At 36.3% G+C, this 22,296-nt stretch overlaps 1 long non-coding RNA gene across 1 annotated transcript; it reads right to left on the bottom strand.

The window, feature by feature from the left end:
* Positions 1-3,350: 3,350 nt before the first annotated feature.
* On the bottom strand, positions 3,351-21,768 carry LOC123464606. Its single transcript, XR_006639633.1, has 2 exons — positions 21,024-21,768; positions 3,351-3,924 (listed from the first exon to the last, which is right to left on the bottom strand). It is a non-coding gene; the product is annotated as an uncharacterized LOC123464606 (long non-coding RNA).
* Between the last annotated feature and the right edge of the window lie 528 nt (positions 21,769-22,296).

Here is a 22,296-nt window from a genome sequence, read left to right as displayed (position 1 = left end):
TGTCCAACCTAGATAGCATATTCAAAAGCAGAGACATTACTTTGCCAACAAAGGTCCTTCTAGTCAAGGCTATGGTTTTTCCAGTGGTCATGTATAGATGTGAGAGTTGGACTGTGAAGAAGGCTGAGCGCCGAAGAATTGATGCTTTTGAACTGTGGTGTTGGAGAAGACTCTTGAGAGTCCCTTGGACTGCTAGGAGATCCAACCAGTCCATTCTGAAGGAGATCAGACCTGGGATTTCTTTGGAAGGAATGATGCTAAAGCTGAATCTCCAGTACTTTGGCCACCTCATGCGAAGAGTTGACTCATTGGAAAAGACTCTGATGCTGGGAGGGATTGGGGGCAGGAGGAAAAGGGGACGACAGAGGATGAGATGGCTGGATGGCATCACTGATCCGATGGACGTGAGTCTGGGTTAACTTCGGGAGTTGGTGATGGACAGGGAGGCCTGGCGTGCTGCGATTCATGGGGTCACAAAGAGTCGGACACGACTGAGCGAATGAACTGATCTGAACAATGCAGGAGACCCCGGTTTGATTCCTTGGTGGAGAAGATCTGCTGGAGAAGGGATAGGTTACCCACGCCAGTATTCTTGGGCTTCCCTTGTGGCTTAGCTGGTAAAAGAATCCACTTGCAATGCAGGAAACCTGGGTTTGATCCCTGGATTGGGAAGATCCCCTGGAGAAGGAACGTCTCTGTGATGTTATATCATCTTATCCACTCTTTTTGTTTAAGTCCACTTCTGTGTCCCTCAGGAGTGTTTTATAGTTCTTCTCATTTAAATTGTACCTTTCTTGATAAATATATTCACAGGAATATTACCTAGGGATATTACCTTTTGATTGTAATGGGTCCTTCCATAAATTATTATTTCTAACTGGGTATCAATTTTATATATGAGGCCTATGTTGGTCAGGGTTCTCCAAAGAAAGAGAACTAACAGGATATGGGTACACAGAGAGATTTTAGGGAATTGACACACAAGACCATGGAGGTGACAAATTCAAAATATGCAGGATATATTGTAAGACTGAAGACCCCAGGAAGAGTTACTGTTGCAGCTTGAATGGAAAGTCAGTCTGCCGGCAGAATTCCTTTCTCTTCAGAGGAAGTCAGACTTTTTTTCTATTTAGGCCTTTGAATGATTACGAGGACCATCTATATAAACTTATTCGAAATCTGCTGATTTGAATATTATCCTCATGTAAAAAATACCTTCACAAAAACATCTAGAATTATGTTAGACCAAATATCTGGGTAGCATAGACTAGCCAAGTTAATATATACAATTAACCTTCATAAGGACCTTTAAGTTTAAAATATTTGTCTTATATTGCTACTTCAATTTCATATCTCTCTCTCTCTCCACACCCTCTTATCTCCCTCCCTTTCCCTCTCTCTCTCCCCTTCTCTTTGATTCTCTGTAGCTTTTCATATAAACTGTCACATCTGCATATACAGATAGTCTTGCCTTTTTTCTAACTCATGCCTCTAATCATTTCCTTTTATTGGATTTTATTTTTTAATATATTCAGTACAATAGTAAAAACTGAAGCAATAATGAGCTCATTTCCCTTTTCTCTGAATTGAACAGAAACTGGTCCAGCATTTCCCATTATTTAAGTTTTGGATTATTCACATTTGAAGAGCATTGAATCACTCCTCTATTGAGTGTTTTTATTAGAAAAAAGTATTTAATTTGTGTAGAACTTTTCATGGAAATGATATACATTTTTCTCCTTATACCTACTTAAAACATTAGCTATATTAATGGATTTTATAATCTTGTTCCACCCCTGGATTAAATTAATCTGATTTAATCATTATTTATTCATTTTAATGTGTTTTTATCTAATAGCTAATACGATTTTATTTCAAACATCTGCATCAATATTTGCATAAAAACGCATAGTCTATAGCTATCTTTTATGTGAAATCATAGTAGGATTTAAGTATCAACGTTTTCCCATTGCAAGTGTTATGATCTATTTAAAATCAGAAAACATTTTATGTATTTCAAATAGGAGGATTTTAATGCATAATCAGATAATATGATTTGGAAGGATTAGAGGAGCAAAAGAGAAGGAACATTATTAAAAATTAGTCACTGCTACAAACAAGTAAATATTAAGCCCAGGACCTGTGTCATAATGCTAACAGCTCTGTTGAAGTCATGTTGCCTAATATGGAATCCACAAGCAGGCATATCTAGGACACTGCTACTTTTGAGGGAACCACATGGCCTGAGCAAGAAATAAAGAGCCAGCATTCCCAGGCTCTTGTTACTCTTTGTAGCTGTATCTGTCACTCTCACTGTCATGAACACTATTATTGCGGCTAATGTTCTTCAAGCCAAAAAAACCATGAGAAAAAAAAAAAAAAGGGCAAGAAGACAGAATCATTTCTCTACTTTCCACTCCAACAAAATTTCTACTAGTGCATCCCATTTGGAGACATTAACTGTAGATAATTTGGCCTGGGGATCTGGGAACTGTGATGTGTGAAGCCCCAGATCCTGCACTACAAAATAAAGTCATTTTTATTGAAAACATGAAGAATTTGCTTTCTAACATCCAAGACCGCTAAAATAAGAAATCTGGTGATTATCTGGTTCTTACAATTTTAAGGATCAGAATTTTATTTATTTATTTTTATTTGTTGTTTAAACAAATGTACTACCCTATGCAGGATGTTGAGGCTTCCCCAGTAGCTCAGCAGTAAAGAATATGCTTGCAATGCAGGACACACAGGAGACATGGGTTTGATCCCTGAGTCTGCAAGATCTCCTGGAGGAGGGCATGGCAACCCACTCCAATATTCTCACCTGGAGAATCCCATGGACAGAGAAGCCTGATGGGCTGCAGTCCATGGGGTCGCAAAGCGTCAGACACGACTGAAGAGACCAGGCACGCACACATGACTGCAGGATGTTACAGTGAGACAGGCTGTCCATTTGTGGAGAAGAGGACTATGTGGAAAGTCTCTGCACTTTTTGCTTAACTTTGCTTTGAATCTAAAACTGCTCTAAAACATAAAATTATATTTAAAAATGGGTTCTCACTGACGAAAATAATATATTCAAGACATGTGCCTTGGGTAGTTACATCAGAGACTGACACTTGTAGTCTCTAATCTTAAAAATAGTGACCCAAGTTTGCTTCCTGAAGAAATCTCACTTTGAAGGATTTCTGGTTGCCTAATGCCAATTGTAAGGATAGGAGCATATTGCCTCTAGAATGTTGTCAGATATCCCTTGAGTTCAAGTTAGTGGTCATTACACTTAAAGAACACAGAACAGATTTACAGCAAACTTACAAAAGAGCTTTTACAAACTGTTCTGTGCCATCTTGTTAATAAATCCTCCTTTAATAAATGATTTTATCTTCAATATAATCTGATACAATACTGTGAGAGAATCACTAATGAACAATTGGTTTATGTTAGTTTCCAAAGTAACTATTTAGGAAAAGTTAGTGATATCATACTTAAAACAAAATGGGAATGATATTCATAGAGAAACATTTAAATTTCCTAGAAATCCCATTACAAAACTGGGTAACTGGTTTAAAATGCAACAGGTTTGAATTAAAACAGAAAGTCACTGAAGTTTCAAGATGAATGCCTTCAAGAGGAATGAAAAGTGAAAGTGAAGTCGCTCAGTGGTGTCTGACTCTTTGCGACCCCATGGACTGTAGCCTACCAGGCTCCTCTGTCCATGGGATTTTCCAGGCAAGAGTACTGGAGTGGATTTCCACTTCCTTCTCCAGGGGATCTTCTCAACCCAGGGATAGAACCTGGATCTCCCACATTGTAGACAGACGTTTTACCGTCTGAGTCACCAGGGCTTCAAGAGGAATGATAAACATTTTATTCAGTAGATAAAATGACAAAATTATAAGATGTGAATGGTAATGTTTCTTCTTTCTGCAAAAATAATGAGATCAATTCATCAGTACAGGAAAAAGAAACCAAACACTGTTTATGACAATAATGCTTCAAATAGAAAGCAAACTCAACTGTGTCATGCAAATGAAAGAAAGTGAAAGTGAAAGTTGCTCAGTCATGTCCAACTGTTTGCAACCCTGAATTCTCCAGGCCAGAATATTGGAGTGGGTAGCATTTCCCTTCTCCAGGGGATCTTCTCAACCCAGGGATTGAACTCTGATCTCCCACATTGTAGGCAGACTTTTTTACCAGCTAAACCACATGGAAAGCCCATGCAAATGGCAGAATATAAAAAGTTAAGTGAGAAATTATTAAATCCTGAATTAATAAACATATTATTTTAAGTAGTGTAGAGATCGAGATATTGAATTCATACGGGAAGAAATATTACCTCAGCATAATATTTGGAGTTGACATAAGTTGGGAAGGGGATTGGAAAAGCAGAAGGAAGGGAAATGCTAATACTATTAAAAAACTGAAAATCAAGAGAAAATATTTAAATTATATGAAATAATAACAAGAGGAATATAGCTCTCCCTATTTTTAAATACAATATATAATATAATGCTGTAATGATTTAAGTAGTATATGTAGACAGACAAAGAAATAGGGCAGAATAGAGAACTGGGAATAATGGCAAATGTATTGGAACTTAATGCACTATAAAGTTAATTTCACTAATTATTAATTTAATAATTAATTTCAATAATAAAAACAAATTATTCAATTAACAGTGTTCAAAAAAAAAGGATACATTCTACATTCTTTAATTAAAAATAAATTCCAAGAGGATCAAGTATTTAAATTTTTTAATTGTATATAAATGTTAGACAAATATGAGAATTTTTAAAATATAAATTCAGAATGTGAAATATGGCATGAAACTCTGAAATATAAAGACTCATAATTTTATTATACTAAAATATTATGGATAAACATAAAACAAATGATACCAATTTATATTTAATATCAAATGGGAATAATTCTCTAAATACATAAAAAGCTAAGAAAACCCAACATTAAAAAACAATAAAGAGCCAAATAAAAACTGAGGAAAACATAAATATACATTTTTTTGAAAAAGAGACAAAATTTAAATGGCTCCTAAAAACACTGAAAAGATAATGAATAATATTCAAAATGAAATAAATGGAAACAGGTATCTCTGTGTCTATCATAATTTAAAAGTTTGAAAATATGTTTGCCAAGTATTCTCAGATGTTAGTGAAAAATTAAATTTGTATAACCTCTACAGAGTACAAACCATCAGTAATCTACCAAAATTAAAACAGCATATAACAGTGATATGGCAATTCCATTTCTACTCCACTTCCACCCTAGAGCTGTATTTGAGCTAATAGATGTTATTGTTTATTATCACAAAATATTGGAAAATACTAAATTACTATAAAAAGGAAATTGTTAAAAAGTTAACACAAATTTGGGCTCATCCTTTGGAATAAATCCTTTGTTATTTAAACCAAACTGCCTAAGCACACTTGGAATGCACACTGGAGCTTCAACTTCAGCATCAGTCCTTCCAATGAATTAACATAGGTGTCCCTACATCATGTCCTTGCATGCAAAAGTTATTGTAGCAATGCGTTCTACCCACTGCTCTCAAATATTTGAGAAGTGGGGAAGCAGTGGGGATATATGGGCTTTCCCTATTTAAATTTTCAGATAAATGATAACTTTATGCTCAGAAAAACAAAAATGAAGCCAATTATATTTCAAGGGAAAGACCTAATAACAAAGAAAAGCAACAATTAAAATTGGTTTGTGGTAATTAGTTAGCAATATGGTCATGGGAGGAGTAAGAAGGAGAAAAAAATCTAGTTAAGCCTGCACATTGTACCGTAACTCAAATAAAGTTTAAATGAACAGAAAGGTAATATGTAAAAAGAGAGAGAAAGAGAGGGGAAAGAGCAAGAGATTATATATGTATTTCATCCCATTGAGCAAAATACTTGCAACATATTTAAAGAAAATTAAATGCCTCTTTGTCTTAAAATATGCAGGTTTTCCTTTTACAATTTGAGAGGGTAAAAAGCAACATTGAAGATAAATAAGAAGGGTTGTTTGCTGCAAAGTGTTCTAAAAGCAGGTTAAAAAGGGGACTAGAAAAATAGCACCATGTTATAAGAAGAATTAAACACTTTTGCACAGAGAATTAAGAACTTCTGGACTTTTTCTATTGGGTCTTATACTGTGTTTTTGGAAAAGATATTCTGTCAATGAAGCCTATGATCTTGATAGGCTATATCCTTGTGAGGGAAACAGAAATTATTTTCTAACAATTTTAAAATATTTATTTGTTAATAAATATATTTTTAATAAATATAAATTTATTTTATATTAATAAATATATTTATAAGTATATATTATATATATTTATTATATATTTATTATAGTTTATTTATAAATATATATTTATAAATAAATATGTTTTTATGTATTTTGTTTACTGAGTAAACAAATTGTTGAATTCAGTCAGTAAACAAAAATACTACCAAACTTTATTAACTCTTAAACATAACAAGTCATAGAAAATTTTCATATAATTTACCCTAGCAATTTAATTTTTATCAGTAGAATATATTATAAGAAAATCATTCAAATAGTATAATAATATATGTGTATAATTGGCTTAGAGTAGATATCTTACATGGAGAAGGCAATGGCACCCCACTCCAGTACTCTTGCCTGGAAAATCCCATGGATGGAGAAATCTAGTGGGCTGCAGTCCATGGGGTCGCAAAGAGTCAGACACAACTGAGGGACTTCCCTTTCACTTTTCACTTTCATGCATTGGAGAAGGAAATGGCAACCCACTCCAGTGTTCTTCCCTGGAGAATCCCAGGGACAGGGGAGCCTGGTGGGCTGCTGTCTCTGGGGTCGCACCGAGCTGGACACGACTGAGCGACATAGCAGCAGCAGCAGCAGCAATCTTACAGAGGCATTAAAAAAGAATAAAAATTGTAAAAAAGCGATCATAAGAAGGAATATACTTGATAAATTATATAAGTAATGCATATTTTAGTATATATGTTGGTAAAATCAATTTAAAAGGATATAAAATTTAAAAGATAAATAAAATCAATCTACAGTATTATAAATGAAGTATAGCTGACAAATATGAATTTCAAATGTATATGTCATATTCACTTGAGGTTATTTGCTTTTAGGCCAGATGGAATTTAGATTAATTGAATTGCTTCCTAGTTACTAAAAAATATCCCATTTTATAATAAGATATATTATTCTGTGATTAATATGCTGGTTTTTTTCCAGAAACCATTTTATATTAGGTAGTATTCCACTATCAGATCCTTCTTTTCTTTACCAGTTTCCACAATAAAACCTAGGAGAGGTCACTTCTCTTCAGGTAGATTTTTCTTTGTCAGACTCTAATTGCTGATCTTTGCACAATGTCCAGGTTTTTTCCCTTTACTAAATTATAAAAGTGTAAAATGGTGGTGGTGGGGGGGAGGAGTAGACCAGAAGAAAATTAAGGGACATAGCGATGAAGGGGTCTAGAAACAGCATCAGGTGGCCAATCACCAAGTTTTACCAACTTTTTAGCTTTGACATGGATAGTCCTAATTCTTCAGAAAAATTGTTAGATATCAAGTATTTTATCCACATCAGAAGCACTGTTATTCCATGAATCTGCAACTGGCAACATCAGAGATGAGAAAAGATTTAAAAATAAATGTTGTCTGTTTAAATGTATTTTTAATTCAAATGAAGTTTTCTACATTCATCACGATGTGATACTTTCTCTTTATATTCATATCATGATTCACCTTGAAAAAAACTGTGGTGTCAAGTCTGGCAGAGGAAAAATACTTGTAGAGAGTATGACAGCCACAGATGGGACTGGTGATGCTGAGAAATGGAATAAATGATTTTCCTCCTTATTTTTATGCTATGATTCTTCTCTTGGAATATTGGGCCTATATTCACAAAAAGAAATTAAATGTGTCAGAAGTTTACAGTTCAGTTTAATCATTATAGTAAGTTACTATTTCTTCAACATTTTTCCTTTAAATCTCAAGAATCCAAATTCCATTGTTTCATCAGTTTTTTTCCTACTGGCATTTTCAAAACTACTATCCATATAAACATTCATGGGATGTTTCAGTAAATATAAGCCAGGCAGATATTCACAGAACATATAAAATATTCCCCAGCTGTGTAAGATTTTAGTCATCCTAGGTATTATAAAGTGAATCACTTAAATAGTATACAAAGGTACTTATAATAGAGGAAACTAAAACATTCTTATATTTATAATGGTACAACATTTTTCAAGAGGATAATCTGTATATAGAGAGATTAAAATTGAATACATATAAAATGCCAGTAACTTGAGGCTTTATATATTAATCTTCATGTACTTAAGAAACTTTACCATAAGGAATCATACAAAGTTTTTATTTCCCACAAGTGGATTTTAGGAAAACATGTGATTTAAAAACTCAGTTGAGTGTGTTCAACTACTGGGTTTTTGATTCCTGATGTATAGCAGGCACTGTTCATGTTGTTGGAAATGCATCATAAATGAATCACTTCTTCCTTGCTGGGCAATGAAAATAAAGCATGTGTTTCCCTCAAAAGAATCACTGCTATCGATATAGCTCTGCTCTTCTTTTGCATAGTGTAATCTTGCAGAAAGTTTTATAAAGTATGAAAAACATCCACCTAACTCTTCCAAGAGGAACCTCAAGAAAGTTTTCAAAGTAGAAAACACTTGGTAGTTTGAAAATATAAACACTTAACATCTGTACCTACCATAAGTTAAATTCAGTCACTCTATCGTGTCCAACTCTTTGCGATCCCATGAACCGCAGCACACCAAGCCTCCCTGTCCATCAAACAACTCCTGGAGTTTACCAAAACTCATGTCCATTAAGTCGGTGATGCCATCCAACCATCTCATCCTCTCTCATCCCCGTCTCCTCCTGCCCTCAATTTTTCCCAGCATCAGGGTCTTTTCCAATGAGTCAGCTCTTCGCGTCAGGTGGCCAAAGTACTGGAGTTTCAGCTTCAACATCAGTCCTTCCAATGAACACCCAGGACTGATCTCCTTTAGAATGGACACGTTGGATCTCCTTGAAGTCCAAGGGACTCTCAAGAGTCTTCTCCAACACCACAGTTCAAAAGTATCAATTCTTCAGCATTCAGCTTTCTTTATAGTCAATCTCTCACATCCATACATCACTACTGGAAAAACCATAGCCTTGACTAGACAGATCTTTGTTGGCAAGGTTAATGTCTCTGCTTTTTAATATGCTGTCTAGGTTGGTCATAACTTTCCTTTCAAGGAGTAAGCGTCTTTTAATTTCATGGCTGCAGTCACCATCTGCAGTGATTTTGGAGCCCCAAAAAATAAAAGTCTGCCACTGTTTCCACTGTTTCCTCAACTATTTGCCATGAAGTGATGGGACTGGATGCCATGATCTTAGTTTTCTGAATGTTGAGCTTTTAAGTCAACTTTTTCACTCTCCTCTTTCTCTTTCATCAAGAGGTTCTTTAGTTCTTTACTTTTTCCCATAAGAGTGGTGTTATCTGCATATCTGAAGTTATTGATATTTCTCCCAGCAATCTTGATTCCAGCTTGTGCTTCATCCAGCCCAGCATTTCTCATGATGTACTCTGCATATAAGTTAAATAAGCACAGTAACAATATACAGTCTTGATGTACTCCTTTCCCAATTTGGAACCAGTCGGTTGTTCCATGTCCAGTTCTAACTGTTGCTTCCTGACCTGCATATAGGTTTCTCAAGAGGCAGGTCAGGTGGTCTGGTATTCCCATCTCGTGAAGAATTTTCCACAGTTTATTGTGATCCACACAGTCAAAGGCTTTGGTGTAGTCAATAAAGCAGAAGTAGATGTTTTTCTGGAATTCCCTTGCTTTTTTGATGATCCAGCTGATGTTGGTAATTTGATCTCTGGTTCCTCTACCTTTCCTAAAACCAGCTTGAACATCTGGAACTTCATGGTTCACATATTGCTGAAGCCTGGCTTGAAGGATTTTGAGCATTACTTTACTAGCATGTGCTGCCGCTGCTGAGATGAGTGCAATTGTGCAGTAGTTTGAGCATTCTTTGGCATTGCCTTTCTTTGGGATTGGAATGAAAACTGACCTTTTCCGATCCTATGGCCACTGCTGAGTTTTCGAAATTTGCTGGTATATTGAGTGTCGCACTTTCACAGCATCATCTTTCAGGATTTGAAATAGTTCAACTGGAATTTCATCACCTCCACTAGTTTTGTTTGTAGTGATGCTTCTTAAGCCCCACTTGACTTCACATTCCAGGATGCCTGGCTCTAGGTGAATGATCACGCCATCGTGATTATCTGAGTCATGAAGATCTTTTTTGTACAGTTCTTCTGTGTATCTTGCCACCTCTTCTTAACATCTTCTGCTTCTGTTAGGTCCATACTATTTCTGTCCTTTACGGAGCCCATCTTTGCATGAAATTCTCCCTTCATATCTCTAACTTTATTGAAGAGATCTATAGTCTTTCCTATTCTATTATTTCCCTCTATTTCTTTGCACTGATCACTGAGAAAGGCTTTCTTATCTCTCCTTGATATTCTTTGGAACTCTGCATTCAAATGGGCATATCTTTCCTTTTCTCCTTTGCTTTTCACTTCTCTTCTTTTCACAGCTATTGTAAAGCCTCCTCAGACAGTCATTTTGCTTTTTTGCATTTCTTTTTCTTGGGGATGTTCTTGATCCCTGTCTCCTATACAGTGTCATGAATCTCCATCCATAGTTCATCAAGCACTCTGTCTATCAGATCTAGTCCCTTAAATCTATTTCTCACTTCCACTGTATAATCATAAGGGATTTGATTTAGGTCATACCTGAATGGTCTAGTGGTTTTCCCTACTTTGTTCAATTTAAGTCTGAATTTGGCAATAAGGAGTTCACGATCTGAGCCACAGTCAGCTCCTGGTCTTGTTTTTGCTGACTGTATAGAGCTTCTCCATCTTTGGCTGCAAAGAATACAATCAATCTGATTTCAGTGTTGGCCATCTGGTGACGTCCATGTGTAGAGTCTTCTCTTGTGTTGTTGGAAGAGGGTGTTTGCTATGACCAGTGCGTTCTCTTGGCAAAACTCTATGAGCCTTTGCCCTGCTTCATTCTGTACTCCAAGGCCAAATTTGCCTATTACTCCAAGTGTTTCTTGACTTCCTACTTTTGCATTCCAGTCCCCTATAATGAAAAGGACGTCTTTTGGGGGCATTAGTTCTAAAAGGTCTTGTAGGTCTTCATAGAACCGTTCAACTTCAGCTTCTTCAGCATTACTGGTTGGGGCATAGACTTGGATTACCATGATATTGAATGGTTTGCCTTGGAAACGAACAGAGATCATCTTGTCATTTTTGAGATTGCATCCAAGAACTGCATTTCGGACTCTTGTTGACTATGATGACTATTCCATTTCTTCTAAGGGACTCCTGCCCACAGTAGTAGATATAATGGTCATCTGAGTTAAATTCACCCATTCCAGTCCATTTAAGTTTGCTGATTCCTAGAATGTTGACGTTCACTCTTGCCATCTCCTGTTTGACCACTTCCAATTTGCCTTGATTTAGTTACTGCCAAATTTTAAGTATGGGGGCTCATGGAGAGGAGCTGAAATCATGTTTCATTGGGGAATGGAACTTCATATCATTCTCATCACTTCTCAAATACTCTCAGGCTATGTCTAAAGCTGGGACATGGAGAAGAAAGCCCATAGTTTGGCAAACCTAATAGCAAGATTGGAAGGAAGGTTGCAGGTGAATTTATGCTTAGTCACTAGACTCACACCCCATAATAATGAAAGGGAATGATTTTTGCAACTGCTGGCAAGTAACAGGAGCAAGTCAAAGTTCCAGGTAATAAATCAACAGATTAAAGCTCTGGTACATAAAAGATGAAAAGATTTTTTTGAAGGAGAGATGTCTTAACAATCAGTATAAAAGTGTGTGTGTGTCTGTGTGTGTGTGTCTAGATCAACAAAAGAGAACTGAGTTCCAAATGTGAACCAGCGTTAGGCTGCCAGACCCTGGCAACAAGAGGCAAGTGAAATCAACCAGGATAATATAAATCTCTTAGAATGGACAATAATCTTGCAGCAGAGTATGGGTTACAGGTGCGTTTGACACCTGAGTTACAAATGTTTGAGCCAAAACTTGAGGGATGGGTAGCAGTTTGTGAATTGGTATTGGAGCAATAAGAGATAAGGGGGAACAGAATGGGAGGAGAAGGCAGTTCAGTGGAAGAAACTACACATGCAAAAGAAATACCAAAGAAAGCAAAGATTATCCAGTGAAGTATAACATTTTATCAGAATAGTGAAAAACAAGCTGGACACTATCTCTTGCTTTTAGTATGCTCATATATGGTCCAACTCCTATAATGCATTTACCAAGCAAATGATTAGAAGATTTAATTACCCAATTAAATATTATTTAGTTGACTGGAACCTGAATATATACATTAAGTTGCACAAATTTTTCATTTGGAAACCATTGTAATTGTACAAATAATTCACTGCTGTAGAGTGTACTGAAAATTATTGTGCCATATTTTAAGTAACACTGGCTTTTCACTGAGAATACAACTTCTCAGCAGTCAAAGACAAGTTTGTTTGTTTGTTTTTTGTTGCTCTTTAATCCAATCTGTGCCATTTTTAAATGAAAATCCTGGAATCTGCCCAGTGAAGATTTTCTAGGGTATTCTAGTATTCATTTCTCAATTATGCTGTTGTTGTACGACAATACAAGTTCTTTAACTTCCTGATGATAATTAGACCACAGATGCATAATTAAATGTATTTTAGCTTACACAAATTAAGTCAAACAAAATCCTACTGTTCTCATTTGAGAAATATAAATAAACAGGCTTATATAGAAATTTGCATCCTTACTTAGTAAAGAATTGTATTTTATCATAGTTATTTTTTCAAATGGACAAAAAATTATTTATTATTTGTAATGAAGTCCATACTATGAGTACTTTCATTTTAAAACATTCTCTATGTTTCATTAACACAGTAGGGGATAAGTGTGTATAAAGACACTATGACCAGAAAAACCTCTTAAAAGGTGACAATAAGCTGTCATATGCCCTATACAAATAAATAAGCTAAAAAGAAAAAATAGTAAGAAAAAATAAATTATCCAAGAAAACTACCAATAGACTATTCAATTAAACATACATTTGTTTAGAGTAGGATTTATTCACTGGGGACACATATCAATAAGGCATAATCCTCATCAAGTTTATGATATAATGAGGAAAATAAATTGAGAATTTACATCAAAATGAGAATCATATTAATAACGGTATGCATACAATACAGTGGGAGCATCAAAGAGAAGCATACTGCCTCTTTGAGGGAAAGAAAAGTTTTCACATGAATAGGGAAGAGACTGGTAAATAGGGAGAGGAAATTTTAGGGAGGGCGTCAGGACACTGAGAAAATATTCATAAAGCATTTTACCATTTGAGGCTAGAAATATGGTACAATATGTCTCATTTGTTCAAATATGATAAAACCGTGTTTTTGTGTAGTTGATATTATTATTTACCTCATGTAAAGAGTTGTTTTGTTTTAATGTTATCTAACTTATACTTTTTTTTTTTTGAGCCCTGTGGACTTTTTTTTTTATACTTATACTTTTGATAGGGGAATTGTAGCCATGCTTACCAATTATGGTGACAAAACATGGTGTCAATTTGCTGTTTACCTCCTTGAAAGTTATGTATCTCTAAAGCATGATTTGACCACCTAGTTGTATTCAGCAATTTTCTGTTTCTATGTCATTCATTTTATGGTTTGTGTTTCTTGCTCTTTTTTTTCCACGGATGCCATGAGATACAATTATTAATACATAAAAACTCTGTATCTTGGTTACCAAAACTAGAAGAATATGACACTCTACAATTCTAGGGCTTGACAGCTAACATCTGTCTAGAGATATTTTAAAGCTACGTTGGTTAAATCACAACTCAATCACATTTATATGCCAGGAATCATTTTTATACCTTTACAAACTTGTTATTAACTACTTCATGTCTAGAGACAGAATGAGATGATTCATTTAAACTGAGTTTGTGAATAGAAACTTAACATCTGGAGATATCCTCTTACTCATTTTTTAAATCAGTATGTTTTTGAGTATACTTGACCTGGGAGGAGGAAATATTGATTATGACCTGTAGGTTTTCATTAACTATGGAACATATACCATGCTAGTTTTCTGAAAGGACATTTAGGTTCCAAACATGCAAATAAAGTACAGCTCTTATCTGAAATAGGATACTTAATGAATTTAGTAAATAGTCACATGGTCATAAATAATAAGGGTACTGGTAAAAGTACTCTGTTTCATTTTTAACTACAGATCTCAGTAATTTTGTAAGTAAGGCAAATTTAACTACATATTTCTATTCTTCAGAGTCACTATTATAAATTTTTCTTATTGATTCATTAATTCATATTTAGGCATTTCTATCAGAGAAGGCAATGGCACCCCACTCCAGTACTTTTGCCTGGAAAATCCCATGGACAGAGGAGCCTGGAAGGCTGCAGTCCATGGGGTCGCTGAGGGTCGGACACGACTGAGCGACTTCCTTTTCACTTTTCACTTTCATGCATTGGAGAAGGAAATGACAACCCACTCCATTGTTCTTGCCTGGAGAATCCCAGGGATGGAGAAGCCTGGTGGGCTGCCGTCTATGGGGTCACACAGAGTCGGACACGACTGAAGCGACTTAGCAGCAGCATTTCTATATACTGTATTGAGAAATTTCTATATACTGTATTGCATCATGAGAAACGCTGGCCTGGAAGAAACACAAGCTGGAATCAAGATTGCCAGGAGAAATATCAATAACCTCAGATATGCAGATGACACCACCCTTACGGCAGAAAGGGAAGAGGAACTCAAAAGCCTCTTGATGAAAGTGAAAGAGGAGAGTGAAAAAGTTGGCTTAAAGCTCAACATTCAGAAAACTAAGATCATGGCATCTGGTCCCATCACTTCATGAGAAATAGATGGGGAAACAGTGGAAACAGTGTCAGACTTTATTTTGGGGGGCTCCAAAATCACTGCAGATGGTGACTGCAGCCAGGAAATTAAAAGACACTTACTCCTTGGAAGAAAAGTTATGACCAACCTAGATAGCATATTAAAAAGCAGAGACATTACTTTGCCCACAAAGGTTCTTCTAGTCAAGGCTATGGTTTTTCCTGTGGTCATGTATGGATGTGAGAGTTGGACTGTGAAGAAGGCTGAGAGCTGAAGAATTGATGCTTTTGAACTGTGGTGTTGGAGAAGACTCTTGAGAGTCCCTTGGCCTGCAAGGAGATCCAACCAGTCCATTCTGAAAGAGATCAGCCCTGGGATTTCTTTGGAAGGAATGATGCTAAAGCTGAAACTCCAGTACTTTGGCCACCTCATGTGAAGAGTTGACTCATTGGAAAAGACTTTGATGCTGGGAGGGATTGGGGGCAGGAGGAGAAGGGGACAACAGAGGATGAGATGGCTGGATGGCATCACTGACTCAATGGACGTGAGTCTGAGTAAACTCCGGGAGTTTGTGGTAGACAGGGAGGCCTGGTGTGCTGCGATTCATGGGGTCACAAAGAGTCGGACACAACTGTGCAACTGAACTGAACTGAACTGATATATTGTATTTTCTGTACTATACAGGGTCAATCTGAACAAGAAACTATTTAGATAGCATTTCATTACAGTTTATACAAATGTAGTTTGTGAAATTGATGTTTAGACATAGCTAAAGAAGAAAACAAAGAGGTGTTAGCTGTCATCTACTAAACTGAGTCTTGGAATCCTGTCTTGGTTCCACAGAATGAACAGGATCTCTTTATAGTGACAATATTGGCTCAAACTTGAGAAACCTGCCCATGTGTCTATTCCCTGAAATATGATTCATCAAAAATACTTGGTAATGCTCTTTACTGAGACTAGTATTCTTTTGAAACTTCTCTCAAAATAATTATGCAGGGACCTGTAGAAAAGTTTAAGGGAAAAGAAGAAACCAATTGTCAAAATGAGACTGAAAGATTTTGATTAATTTATTACCATATATAGAAATTTCAGAATGGAAGTCTGGAATCTTCTGTGGAGGTAACAATCCATTTTTAATCATGAAGTCAATGATAATCCTAAGAGTAAGAAAGTACTGTTAACAATGAGACATAGACAAACCTCTGCTGCTGCTGCTACTGTTAAGTCACTTCAGTCGTGTCCGACTCTGTGCGACCCCATAGACGGCAGCCCACCAGGCTCCCCTGTCCCTGGGATTCTCCAGGCAAGAACACTGGAGTGGGTTGCCATTTCCTTCTCCAATACATGAAAGTGAAAAGTGAAAGTGAAGTCACTCTGCCGTGCCCGACTCTTAGGGACCCCATGGACTGCAGCCTACCAGGCTCCTCTGTCCATGGGATTTTCCAGGCAAGAGTACTGGAGTGGTATGCCACTGCCTTCTCCAGGACGAATCTCTAGGGACTTCTAATTCATCTCATAAAGTATTTTCTGAGCTTGTCATGAACTGCCTATATTATAAAATAAATTTATAAGTCAATCTGATGACAATTACTGAAAGTCTTTATACATGAATATGATTGTGTTTTTATTCAACCTGAAAGGAGCACAACTACAGAAATATATTTCAAGTACCACTGGTATCTACTTATCCCAGGGACCCAGTTTGAGTTTCTCTTTTTCATTTGCCTATACTCTACAGAATGAAGGCTTCATATCTAGCATGACTCTCTGTATATTTCAAACTAATTAAAAATACAGAGACCACCAAGATGCATACCTTTTTTTATCTCTTCTTTTATAAAAACTGTTTGGTGTCAATCAGCCATCTAGCAAATCTCAAAGACAGTATGAGTTTGAAAAACTCTTAACAGTTTTATTATTCTGAATCTGAGTTTTTAAATTTGAAGTAAAGAAAGTGAAAATGAAGTCGCTCAGTCTTATCCGACTCTTTGCAACCCCATGGACTGTAGCCTATTAGGCTCCTCCGTCCATGGGATTTTCCAGGCAAGAATACTGGAGTGGGTTGCCATTTCCTTAAGAAAGCAAATACCAAAAAGAATTATAGGAAGATATAAGACAGGGTCATACTCAGTATTTAGAAAAAAGAAATAGTATCAGTTTTGGGTTAAACTGACAATATTCGAAGTGAACAGAACAGGTAATAAAAATTATTAGGAATTCTAGTTTTTACAAAAGGGAAGAAATTTTGTTAGTGATTGTAAAGTATTAAAAAAATGGAACATAAAGTAATAGGCTTTCAACTGACAGCATTTGGGTGACATAAGGAACTTCATCTATCTGATTATGGTACACCATTTTTTCTGTATTTTCATGTTATTAACAGGATATACTATCAAAAACAAAGCAATTCTTATTTCACTCTGCATATAACCCATTTAACAAGTTGTTTTTGCATTAAAAGAGTAACAAATATTTTTCCATATTATGGATTAACCTATAAAATGTGACCAACCTCACCTAACTTTGTCAACACTTAATATTGTACATTTCTTTTTTAAAATATATTACAAACTGATACTCACAAATTTTCTTCAAGCTTTCACAACAAACTGTCTACTCTCTCATATTTTTAAATGATTATTATATACTTAATATCGTTAACCAAAGTAACCAACTTTTGTTACCATAAAGACACAGAAAAATTGTAAAACTGTGGAAGTAAACAGTGAACTATTATACACTAGCACCCTAGCAAATCCATGTAGCACCAGTAATGCAATCCTTCTATAGCCATACATTTTTTTAATATCTATGGATTCCCACTTCAACAGCAAGAAACCTGGCTCCCACCATCTGCCATCCATTAGCCTAATTCTTCAATTCCAATACAAATGTATGGCAATATCAGAACCCTTAACCTATATCCCCACAGCAAAGAACCTTATCAACTAAAATACAGTTTTTGCACAATGTTTTTCCATTTAGTCTTATGGATCTCATTCATTTCCAAAGTAACTGAAGTTATTATCTATCTCCCCATCCACCTCAGTGAGATGGATTTATTTCTATCACTGAATAGAATTAGGTTTTCTTGTCACAGTCTGCTGTCCTTCCTGGGATCTCTTGACTTTCCAAGTGATGTTTAAAAAAAAAAAAAACATAGACTGAGGTTCACTCTGTGCTCTGAGGTGAAACAAATGTGTAATGCCATATATCCACTATTATAGCATCATACAAAGTAATTTTACTGCTTGAAAAATCACTTGTTCTCTAGCCATGTATCCTCCCCAACTCTGCCAAGACCCTGGTAACCAACCACTATTTTATTGTCTCAACAGTTTTGCCTTTTATAATTTCGTGTAATTATAAGCATAGAGAATATAGTCTTTTTCAGATATGTCTTTAACTCAGCAATATGCATTTAAGACTGCGCTTAGTCACTCAGTTGTGTACCGACTCTTTGACACCCTATGGACTACAGCCCGGCAGTCTCCTCTGTCCATGGGGATTCTCCAGGCAAGAATACTGGAGTGGGTTGCCATGCCCTCCTCCAGAGACATTTAAGACTGCTCCATGTCTTTCTGTGGCTTGGTAACTCATTTATCTCTATCACTGAATAAAATTCTACTGTGCAGATGAAAATGTCCTATTAAAGGACATATGATGGTTTCTAGTTTTTAATGATTATGAATAAGGCTGTTATAAATATTCACATGCAGGATTTTGTGTGGATTTAAGTTTTCACATCAATTGGGTAAATACTTAGAAGCTCAATTACCTTCCAAATGACTCTACCACTTTGTATTCTCATCATTTACCCATTCTCAATATTTCTTGTTTCATTTTGAGTTCTTTTTATGTTTTGGAAAAAGTCCTTTATTAGATATGATTTGCAAATATTTTCTTCCAGCCTTTTGAGTCTTAGCAGCATCTTTAGCCAAGCAGAAATTTTAATTTTATTAAAATCTATTTAAGCATACTTTATAATTTTTATCTTTTTGGATCATGCTTCCAGTGTTGTATTTAAAAATGCAGTGCCACAATATGTTTAAAATGATGAAAGGGAAAAACCTACAACCAAGAATACTCTATCCAGCTAAGACTCTTGTTCAGATTCAATGATGAAATCAAAAACTTTCCAATATTGTATTGGTTTTGCCATACATCAACATGAATCCTCCATGGGTGTACATGTGTTCCCCATCCTGAACTCCTCTCCCACTTCCCTCCCCGTACCATCCCTCGCAATATTGTAAAGTAATTAGCCTCCAATTAAAATAAATAAATTCAAATTAAAAAAAAAAAAACTTTCCAGACAAGCAAAAGTTAAGAGAATTCAGCACCACCAAACCAGCTTTACCACAAATGCTAAAGAAACTTCTCTAAGCAGGAAACACAAGTGAAGGAAAAGACCTACACAAAATAAATCCAGAACAATTAAGAAAATGGTTCATACATATAATAGGATCATACATATAATCACCTAAACTGTAAATAGATTAATTGTGCCAAACAGATTGGCTGGATGGATGAGAACATTGCATGTATACACTTCCATTTACCACAGCACTCTATTTAACCCCACAAAATGTATGTAATTATTTTATACTGTTAGGTTAATCATGTTTCCATTATAGCTTACAACTATATTTATCTTCTATTTTTTGTCTGGCTATTTATCAGTAAAAACTGATAAACATCTTTTACTATTGTGATTATGTGACTGTGCTGTGCTCAGTTGCTCTGTCATGTTCCACTTTTTTCAACCCTATGGACTGTAGCCCCCCAGGCTCCTCTGTCCATGGGGATTCTCCAGACAAGAATACTAGAGTTGGTTGCCATGTCCTCTTCCAGGGTATCTTCCTAACCCAGGGATCAAACCCAGTTCTCCCACATTGCAGGCAGATTCTTTACCATCTGAGTCACCAGGGAAGCCTGATTATGTAATGTAATGGTATTATTTGCTTAATACCTTTGTATCATGATTGGTCAACGGAAAATAATAGAATTCTATAGCACAAAAACTAAAAAAAAAAAAAAATCACTACCAAACTCAAAACCACCTAAATTTTCTTCTACAAAGAAAACAAGAAAAGTAGTTTTCTAGTTTAGTCTAATTTAATCTGGTTCCTATTGTCAAAAAACAAATTACTACTGATATCATGAATTTGTCATAAATAATTTGATTAGCTATTTTAGGTGGAAAAACTAACTTTACATAATGTTCAAAAATACTTGAAGCCCATAAGAGTACTGTTTAAAAGACAGCAGTTTCTGTTATTTAATTGCACACATACTTTTTACATTTTCCTGCTTTTAAGTCACATGTGAAAACAAACACCATCAACAAAACTTGACTAAAAAGTCAGCTTGAAAATTGAGAAATTTTAAATTAGATTTTCCATAAGAAAATAAATGACTCTTGTAAATTATACCATTCTGCTTACAATATTTTTCACATTTTTACCCAATCAGAACACTTGACTTTAAAAGAAAATAAAAATACGTTAAATTTTTTCAGGGATTCACAATACACTAGGAGATCTATATATAATATGTACACATATAGAAAGGTGTATATAAACATACACACATGTAGCTTTACCAAGTCTTAAATAACTGGCATTATTGTTGTCATTGGATTGACAATATTGTCATTGGATTGACAACGATTACTGCTTGCATTTTCACCTACCATTTACTAGCCTAATATTACTTCACATTCTCATACTCTTTATCTTACAGCTTAACAACCAAGGTCATTAAGCTAATTCACAGCTAAACTGGTTTTTAATTGAGTTACTACACCAAGTGCCTGAAGCTTTCATAAAAGTCCAGACTACTTAAAGCAAATACTTTTTTTTCTTTCCTCAAAAGTATTGAAGTCATATTTTAAATATTTATCTGCACTTTATTTTCTATAAACTAAACAAAACTTTTTTTTAATATATGAGAGACTTCGTTAACTAATTTTCAGGATTCTTTGAAAAAGAATAAAACAGTCACGAAACTTTTGTGACTCAATTTTCTCTTACCTTGAATCTGGCCAACAGGTTTCAATGGCAGCATTGAGGCACGAAATCTGAGAATAAAAGTCACAAACGTTCGTCAGCTTTCACCTCAATCTCTTGGATATCATTTCCTTATGCCATCTCTTGCAGTTAGGTTTCGGGAAGCAGGGATTGGTGTTTCTGTTTTTAACCTCGACAACTTTATTAAGATAATTCCCTGGGTCTGTGGACACTGAGGTTTGCAGACGAACCAACCAACACTGGAGCTAAGCAGCCAGGTGGCACCAAGCGAGCTTCCTTTGAATCCCGCGCAAAGCTCTTCACAAAGAATGGAACTCCAAATCCCCGGCGACCCCCAGGCAGCTCAAACGCTGGCGTGAAACGCCTTCTCCACCTCATCTCACAGGCACTAACTGCCGCGTGTGAGTTCCAACTGCTTCTCCAAATCTCGCGTTATTGAAGTGAGGAACGAAATCAAATCAACAGTTTAAAAAATAAATAAATAAATAAAACCCAAGCTGCTGCCGTGTAGTTTCACGTCCCTATATCCCTGATAAGAGAGAGGGCCATGAAGCTCTCAAAGGCCCATGGGGGCTCGGAGCGTTGTCTCCTTGGTGTCCTAAGGCCTGTACAGCACGGGCAGCTCCTTCGCCAAGGGTGCTGGAGCCACGCCACCTCCCCAGGACTTGAGAAAAAGCCCTAAGGCCCCGCTCGGCCTGAAGCACTGGGCTTTCAGGAAAAGGACGAGGAGCCCAGCCATCCCTACAAAGCCCTTTTAGCTGTTACCCTTTGGTTTACAAGCTGCACATTTCCAACACTCTGGCCTTAAGAAGGAGTGAGATGTTTTCGTCCCAGGTTTGCAAAGAATTACTCCTGAAGGAGCATTCCATCCATGGTCTCCTCCACCTCTTTCACTCTACTTCCGGGCTCCAGGTCTGGAGGAATGAGAATTCTGAGCCGCTGAGGCTCATGGCCTGCTGGACGGTTGGCGTGGGAACAGCATCAGGTATGCAGTGGGTGCAGCCTAGGCTTTGGGAACCAATCATCAAAACCCCAGCCTCGAAGCCCTGCCCCCGGCCAGCTATCTGCCCCGTGGCCATGTAATAAGTGAGGTTACTCTCAGACCTCAAAGCTGTAAGAAATTTAAGCTTTATAGTAAGTAAGTAAGTGTTAGTCGCTCAGTCGTGCCCAACTCTTTGCGACCCCATGGACTGCAGCCCACCAAGTTCCTCTTTCCATGAGATTTTCCACGCAAGGATACTGGAGTGAGTTGCCATTTTCTTCTCAAGGGGATCTT

The sequence above is a fragment of the Bubalus bubalis genome, chromosome 10, assembly GCF_019923935.1.
Source record: "Bubalus bubalis isolate 160015118507 breed Murrah chromosome 10, NDDB_SH_1, whole genome shotgun sequence".
Lineage (NCBI taxonomy): Eukaryota > Metazoa > Chordata > Mammalia > Artiodactyla > Bovidae > Bubalus > Bubalus bubalis.
The sequence above is the reverse complement of the archived record's forward strand: the minus strand, read 5'-3'. Positions and strand labels throughout refer to the sequence as shown.